Source organism: Dendrobates tinctorius, unplaced genomic scaffold (genome assembly GCF_039654945.1).
Source record: "Dendrobates tinctorius isolate UK_male_01 unplaced genomic scaffold, ASM3965494v1 ptg000117l, whole genome shotgun sequence".
NCBI lineage: Eukaryota > Metazoa > Chordata > Amphibia > Anura > Dendrobatidae > Dendrobates > Dendrobates tinctorius.
In genome coordinates, this window is record NW_027361785.1 from 65,451 (window position 1) to 74,102 (window position 8,652).

The 8,652-nt window shown below is 44.2% G+C and overlaps 1 protein-coding gene across 1 annotated transcript in view; it reads left to right on the plus strand.

Annotated features, from left to right (window-relative positions):
* Positions 1–5,742, plus strand: part of IL1R2 (interleukin 1 receptor type 2) — a 47,293-nt gene extending 41,551 nt beyond the window's left edge. Inside the window, exon 10 of the mRNA XM_073590451.1 lies at positions 5,225–5,742. The gene's annotated coding sequence lies outside the window, so the exon portion shown is untranslated. The remainder of the gene's footprint in view (positions 1–5,224) is intronic.
* The last annotated feature ends 2,910 nt before the right edge of the window (positions 5,743–8,652 follow it).

The window sequence follows — 8,652 nt, forward strand, 5'->3', positions numbered from 1 at the left end:
GCATCCCTGCCTCCCTCTCAGCCCTCTGGCAGAAAGCATGGAAGCCATTCCAGCAGCAGTCGCCCCAGCCGCAGGTCGGGGGACTCTTCAAGATCCAAAGAGCGCAGGTCACGTGCCCTGACGCAGCCTCCGAGTCCAGTACCCTTGATTTCGGGTGGTGAGTGATCTTCGTGAATGTTAGCATTATGTTAATAGGGCTTCTGTTGTATGCTTCACCCTGTAGGAAAGACCTAGAAAAGCGGGAAGCAAGAAGAACAATAGGGATTGTGCTATATGTAAATCTCCCCTAGCAAGAGATTGGCAAAAAGATCTCTGTGCTGCGTGCATTCAGCGGACTATGGCGGAGGAAGCGCCTAGTTTCGCAGCCAACCTGATATCTGCCCTAAGGTCAGAAATGGAAGGCTCAATTAAGTCCCTATTGAAAAAAGGGAAAAAAACCAGGAAGGATCCCCCTAGTTCCCCCTCGGATTCCGCGTCAATATCATCTCAGGCGGAAAAATCATCCTCCTCAGACATCGACATGGGGGGTAAACCATGTTTCCCTGTGGAAGACACAGACGCCCTCCTAAAGGCCATTAGAGCTACAATGGGCCTACAGGAAGAAAAGGCGGCTAAAACCCTAGAGGATGTTATGTTTGGGGGGCTTCAGGAGAGGAAAAAACGAACCTTTCCAGTAAACGAGAAGATCCAGGCACTTATTGAGAAAGAGTGGAAAAAGCCCGAAAAATCGGGGGCCCTTCCATCTACTTCTAAGAGACGATATCCCTTCGAGCATAAGGATGCAGAGATATGGGACAAAATCCCCAAAATAGATGCAGCAGTGTCCAGGTCCTCCAAAAGGTCGGCCCTGCCCCTGGAAGACGCAGGGGTTCTTAGAGACCCGCTAGACAAGAAGGCGGACTCATATTTGAGGCACGCATGGGAGGCGACAGCAGGAGGACTAAAACCGGCGATAGCGGGCACCTGCACGGCACGCTCCCTCATGATCTGGCTGCAGCAGTTAGAAGAAAAGCTGGCTTCAAGGGTCCCAAGAGAGAAAATCTTATCAGAGATGTATCTCTTGCACGGGGCAGCAGCTTTTTTGGCCGATACCTCGGCGGACTCTATGCGGATGACAGCCAGGGCAGCGTCACTATCAAATGCTGCTAGACGCGCGTTATGGCTTAAGGGCTGTCCGGGTGACCTTCAGTCCAAGGCCAAATTATGCTCTCTCCCCTGCGACGGTCGATTCTTGTTCAGCAAGAACTTGGACGATATACTGGAGAAAGCAGGCGATAAGAAAAAAAGCTTCCCCAGATTCCCTATGGATCAGAGGAGACAGCCCTTTCAGAGGGGGAGATTCAATAGGGGGCGCCCTCCCCTCCCGCTGACAGGAGAAGATGGGAGGATAAAAGAAAAAAAGAATCGGGATTTATGTTTGGTGGAGGCACCTCCACCTCAAAGAAGTCGCCACAGTGATGCCAGTATTCCAGTGGGGGGGGGGATTGGCACTCTTTTTCCAAACCTGGGAGAAGATCTCCTCCAACGCCTGGATCCTAACCATCCTAACAGAAGGCCTGAAAATTCCCTTCATTCGTCAGCCAAAATCCATGGTCGTCATCACACCCATCAGGAAGGTGACCGAAGAGCAGGTGGCCTTAGAAACAGAGATCCTGAGCCTGATAGACAAGCGGGTACTCTCCGAGGTACCACGCCTACAGGAAGGGGTTCTATTCACCCCTTTTTCTGATAAAAAAACCCGATCAAACATTCAGGACAATCATAAATCTCAAACGGCTCAATCTATGGATAAGGAACTCGACCTTCAAGAAATACTTGAGGGTAGCACTTTATATTCAAGGCACACTAAGGCACTTTCAGTTCAGGGCTCTTCCGTTTGGCATATCTGTAGCCCCGAGAGTTTTCACCAAGGTCATAGCGGAAGTGACTGCCTTTCTCTGGATTCACGACACGGTCATAATACCATACCTGGACGATTTTCTCATAGTAGGCAGCTCAGAGGACCACTGTACAGCGCAGTTGACCCAGGTGATCAACACCTTGCAGGGAATTAGGATGGATAGTCAATTTCAAAAAATCAAAATTGCAACCCCTAAAAAAACAGACCTTCCTAGGATTCGTACTAGACTCAGAAAAGCAAGAGTGTCTGCTCCCAGAGTCCAAAATAGAAAAGGTGCAGAATCTGGCCTTCACGGGCCAAAACCAACCACGTATGACTTTAAGAAGAGCAATGTCCCTGCTAGGTACCCTAACATCCTGTATTCCAGCGGTCAGGTGGGCTGAGTTTCACACCCGGCAACTCCAGTGGGAGATACTAACAGCACAAAGATCGCTAAGAGGGCGTTTAGAAGGAAAGCTGGAGCTTTCCTTAAAAACCAGAGACTCTCTCAATTGGTGGCTGGACAAGAGAAATCTGACCTTGGGAATACCGTGAGACAGACAGACACGTCAGATATAATCTTAACAGATGCAAGCTCCTTGGGGTGGGGGGCACACCTACGGGGCATCATAGGTCAGGGTTCCTGGACGCGTCAAGAAAGGGGAGCATCCTCCAACCTGAGAGAACTGTGGGCAGTGAGCAAGGCCCTAAGTCACTTCATTCCGCTACTCCAGGGTCTAAATGTACATATCATGTCAGACAACAAGGTAGTAGTGGCATACATCAACCACCAAGGAGGGACAAGATCACACTCCTTAATGGAAGCGGCGACAGACATTCTGAGCAGAGCAGAAGAACACCTACACTCCTTGACAGCCTTACATATAAAAGGGGCAGAAAACATAGAGGCAGACTTCTTGAGTCGCAATACCCTGAAGCAGGGGGAATGGGCGCTAAACCGGTCCATTTTTCAAAAAATAACTCAGCTTTGGGGGAAACCGGTGATAGACCTCTTTGCCAACAAACACAACAGGCAAGCAGAAAGGTTCTGCTCTCTAAACCCGAGAGAAAAACCATGGGCAGTGGACTCGTTGCACATCCAGTGGAACTTCAGGCTAGCTTATGCGTTCCCCCCCAGTGGCTCTGATCCCAACAGTTGTCAGAAAAATCAGAAACTATCAGGCCAGGGTGATTCTAATAGCTCCATTTTGGCCAAAAAGGCCCTGGTTTGCTCTGCTACGAAGGATATCCCTCTCCGATCCATGGGTTCTGCCAGAAATCCCGGACCTACTAGCTCAAGGTCCAATATTCCATGCTCAGGTCAAAGGATTCCATCTGACAGCGTGGAATTTGAAAGGTCGCTTTTAACGGATAGAGGGTTCTCCCCCGGGTTGGTGGCCACCCTGCTAAAGAGTAGGAAACCAGTGATGACTAACATCTACGGCAGAACATGGAACAAGTTCCTGCAGTTCTTAGGTAGGCCGTTAGGAAAAGATCCCCCGATTAATGCCATCCTGGAGTTCTTACAATCGGGGTTGCAGATGGGGTTAGCAGTGAACACACTTAAGGTTCAGGTATCTGCACTAGGGGCGCTCTACAACTGCAAATTGGCATCAAATAGATGGGTAGCCAGATTTATTAAATCCTGTCATAGAGCTAGTCCTATCCCAATACCCCGGATAGCCCCCTGGGATTTAAACCTAGTGCTAGAAGCCCTTACAAAAGATCCGTATGAGCCATTACATCTGCTACTCCTAAAGTTTCTGACCCTAAAAACAATCCTGTTAGTGGCCCTCACGTCAGCCCGCAGGATAAGCGATTTACAGGCTCTCTCAGTAAATCCACCTTATACGCAAGTCTTTCAGGATAGGGTAGTGTTAAGAACAGACCCCGCTTATCTGCCCAAAGTAGCATCAGATTTCCATTGGGGCCAGGAAATTGTCCTTCCATCTTTCTGCGAGAACCCAAAAAATCTGGGGGAGGAAAAGTTCCATAATCTGGATGTTAAGAGAGCTCTCGTAGAATACATATCTATGACTAGCCAGTGGAGGAGGTCCCAGTCCCTATTCGTAGCTTTTCAGGGTGCCAGGAAAGGCTATGGGGTTTCAAAAGGGACTATTGCTAGATGGATTAGGGAGGCCATTAGTGTAGCTTACACAGCTAGTGGTATCCCGATTCCTGACGGCATCAAGGCTCATTCCACCAGAGCCGTGGCGACCTCCTGGGCCGAAAAAGCAGAGGTATCGATTGAACAGATTTGTAAGGCCGCTACCTGGGCCTCACCTTCAACCTTCTTTAAGCACTATAGGTTGAATCTATCCTCCTCTGCTGACTTAACCTTCGGTAGAAGGGTGCTGCAAGCGGTGGTCCCTCCCTAAGGTGTTTCGAATCTCCAAAAATCTCTCAGGTGGTGCTGTCGTGGGTGAAGGGAAAACCACCATGGTTACTTACCGGTAGCCGGTTTTTCCGGAACCCATGACAGCACCCGTATATTCACCCCCCTTTTCACTGTATGGGTGTGCACAATTAGTAGGGTGTTTTTGAGTGTTGTGGTGTTGGATTAAACATGTAACTAACCGGGAAGTCCTCTCAGTGCTCTGGAACCCAACTGAAGCGGGGGAGAGGTGCCGCCCCTTATGTCTCAGTAGGTTCCTGTCCTGGCGGGGCGGATCCCTCTCTCAGGTGGTGCTGTCATGGGTTCCGGAAAAACCGGCTACCGGTAAGTAACCATGGTGGTTTTTTTGCCCTAGTCGGACCAGTTTCATCCGACTCAAATTTTGTTTCATGAAACCCAATCCAACCAAAGTCGCTCAACTCTATTTGTAAGTGAAAAACCAGGAGTGGAACAATCGGAGGAAAAGTATAATAGAGACACGTCCCCACTTCTGTATTTATCACTCACTCCTGGTTTAGGCTTTCGCATACTGACCAAATACTCAACGTGTGAACATGTTTCCTGAGTGTGGACCACCCCTTCAACCTTTTCTCACCAGCTAAGAGTCAATGGCAAATAAAGAAATCGAGCCTGCAGAGGGGAAACCTGGTGGAAATGCAGGGTACAAAACATAATTCCAGAAATAATGTTATTCCTCAAGAGGCTTTTTCCTGAGGACTGGTTGTATACTAAGAAATATGTTAATGAAAATCCCCAACAGAAAAAAGGATTATCTAATAATACATAAGATCACAGTAATATAGAAGATAATATATGTATCTGAATGGGTCACATAACATTTATAATTGCTAATATATAATACTGAAATTCCTAATTAATGCAATAATATATTTACAAATCAGATTATTGCATGTTGGCATAAATCATGTTAAATTTCACTTTCTTTTCAGGTCTTATATTATAAAGCAAAGCAATTAAAAGATAAGAACAGATGAAGGATCCCACAAGTAATTCCTCCACGTATCATTTCTGGCGATATAGCACCTAGTCTGCCCAGGCAAGAATGCAAGCTTCACATTTATGTATATGAGGAAAAAGGAAAAGATGAGAGTGGCTATTAACTGGCCTCTGATCCTGACCATTTTACCAAATGGAATTAATATTTGTTTAAACATTTGGACATTACATAATGATATATTACTGAATGATAAGTGATCATTGTCACATCACTTACTGTAGAAGTGACCTATTTCACTTCATTTTATGGTTACTTCATTATAGCCATATATTGAGTGTTATATTGTTTGGTGATAGATGCTTATTGATTATCATAGATGTGTAATTATGGCAAGGAAATAACAGTGGAAAGAACTGCATGTATATAAAGTAAAACCACCAAAGACGATTATGACCCGTTAGGGTAATGTACATGAAAATGAAACAATAAAAGTATTTTTTTTATTTCTCATTTCTGTATTACAAAAAATTGGCTTCAGACACCAGCCACAAAAAGGCAAAAGACTGCAATTAGGAGAAACTTTAATGACACATAATCTTTTAAAGTAAATCTGTCACCAGATTTCACAATACAAATTGCATACATTATTAACCTGATCTGAGAAGACTGGTGTATTTACTTTCAAAATCCATATCTGATTGTCCGTATAGTTCTTTTTAAAAGTTTCCCTTTCTAGCTAGGCTTTAAAAAAAAAAATATATATTTTTTGCAAGATTATTCGGCCAATCTAACTTAGGTTTTCAAAGTAAGCATACAGGAAACATGTATATCTTTGTACCATGTTAGCCAGTAGATCGAAAGCTTGCAATTTACCATCTTTTCAGTTAGCCATTAAAAAGGTATCAACCACCGACGACTCTCATTTCTAAATATTTTTCAAAGTACGCATAACAATGTTATCAGGTCACAGATCCATTTAATAATATATGCAGTTTTTATTGAAATTTAGTGACAAAATGCACTTTAATTTGAGTAGAATTTAATGAATAAAGAGGTTACGACATACATGTTTATACAGAGCTCAGCATAAATGTGTACAACTCTTTTGAAAAGCAAGATTTTAATCAATATCTCACTGAACACAAGAACAACTTACAAAATTTTGACAAAACTGGGCTTCATAGAAAATGTTTAACCCATAATATGAATGTAAGGTTCTAATATAACTTTCATTACAAAATCTTCAGTTTCACTCACTCAAATAAGTTGATGCTAAAATATGTAAACCCCACATCAAAAACTACTACATCTAGTATTTTGTATGACCTCTGTAGCACCTACGTCCCTACATACTTCCCTCCTCCCCCCAGCAGGGACACCAACTTACTCACCGCTGCGGCCCTCGTCCTACACTTCCTCCTCCTGCTGCTGCCCAGGGTCTGCGCACGGCTCGCAGATCCCCGGGCACTGTTTTCGGGACATGCATGCCACCACCCTCTTAAAGAGACAGTGCGCGCCATCCTAAAGTGCCCCCAGCCAATGGCTGAGAGATGCTTATTATTTAAAGCACCTCCACCTGTGGAGAGGTGCCTTAGCAATGTGTACGCTCTGCTTGTTGCATGATTTATAACTCTCAGATCGCCTGTTCTAGTTTGTCTTCTAATACCAGAGAATGTGCTCTGGAAGTGGTGCTCTAGATAACTGTGTTATTTTCTGTAGATCCGAATCCTGGCTGGAAGAAGTGATGGTAGTCTCTGCTGGATGAAGATGAAGGACTTCAACTAGAGACGTCACCAGTGTGTCAGTGTCTTACATGTACACTGACAGTATACACTGTATACTGTATACAAAGGTCCTGTGTATAGTGTCACTGGTGATCCCTGTATTACCTGTACATTGACACTGTATGCAGAGCTCCTGTGTATAATATCTCCAGTGATCACTATAATGTGTACACTGACAATATACACTGTATATTATGTACAGAGCTCCTGTTTATAATTTCTCTGTATTACCTGTACACTGACAATATACACTGTATACTATGTACAAAGCTCCTTTGTATAATGTCACCATGGTCACTGTATTACCTGTACACTATATACAGAGCTACTGTATATAATATCTCCTGTGATAACTACAGTATATTACATGTACACTGACACTATATACAGAGTTCATGTATATAATGTGTACAGAACTCCTGTGTATAATGTCACCGGTGGTCACTGTATGACCTGGACACTATATAGAGAGCTCCTGTGTATAATGTCACTGGTGATTACCGTATTACCTGTGCACTAACACAATATAAAGAGTTCATGTGTATAATGTCACCTGTGATCCCTGTAATACCTGTACACTGACAGTATATACAGAGCTCATGTGTATAATGTCACTGGTGATCTGTGTATTTGTCACGTGCCAATAACAGAAAAAAATCGAATAGATTCAGCTTCCAAAATGCATATAAAATTTATTGCAAAATATTTAAAAACAGAGATCAGCGGACAGACCGCAGATGTTCCCACAGGCAAAAACTGTGTATTACCTATACACCGACACTATATACAGAGTATTATTCTGTGACTATGTGGTGGCAATATGTGATCTGGTCATGGTGTGGCAATATTTGTTTCCTGTATGTAGTATTACTCAGTCACTATTATTATTATGGTTCATTTTAAAAATGTATATGACATATTCCCTTAACATAAATAAAAATATACCTAAAGTACAAGATATTTTAACAAATGTTTAATAGGTTAGAGTAGAGTAGGGTCCTACCCGAAGATTCTATCTTGTCATGGTGGCGCTTAAAAAAATATTTTGGCCAAAACAAAGGCTATGTATATGATCTGGTGTTTGATGGAAACTGTTACTGGTGAGGACGTGGTGAAGGAATGGAGTTTTTCCATGGGTGATGGGACCGTGGAAGGTTTGAGGGTTGGAAGTGGAGCTGGGGTGAATCCTGGGCAAAGTCTCAAGGAGGCCCCAAAATTTTGCCAGTATGGAACCCTGAAATTCCTGTTGGCAGCCCTGGGCTGATGGGAGCAGTAGTCCCATCAGTAGTCCCATCAGCCAATGCCAGTGACCAGAGGTGAACTTTATACGTCCAATCACAGCTGCAGGCTCACGCTGTCATTTCACAGCTTGGGAACTGCGGCTGTCTGACCGGCATTAATTTTACCGCCAATCAGAAGCAATGTTTGCTGCGCTGTCATACACTTGACAGCGTTACAAATACCCAGTGTTTGGGGGGCCGAACCCAAACAGTAACATGGTCTTGCTGGGGAAGTCCGTGTTCGGTGTCCATGCCCGAACAGTAGGTGTTCAGTATGGATGCCAAACTTTACTGTTCGGCTTCCCCCATCTCTAGTGACTAATTTAACTATAGCTCACAATGTTATATGTTTCAAG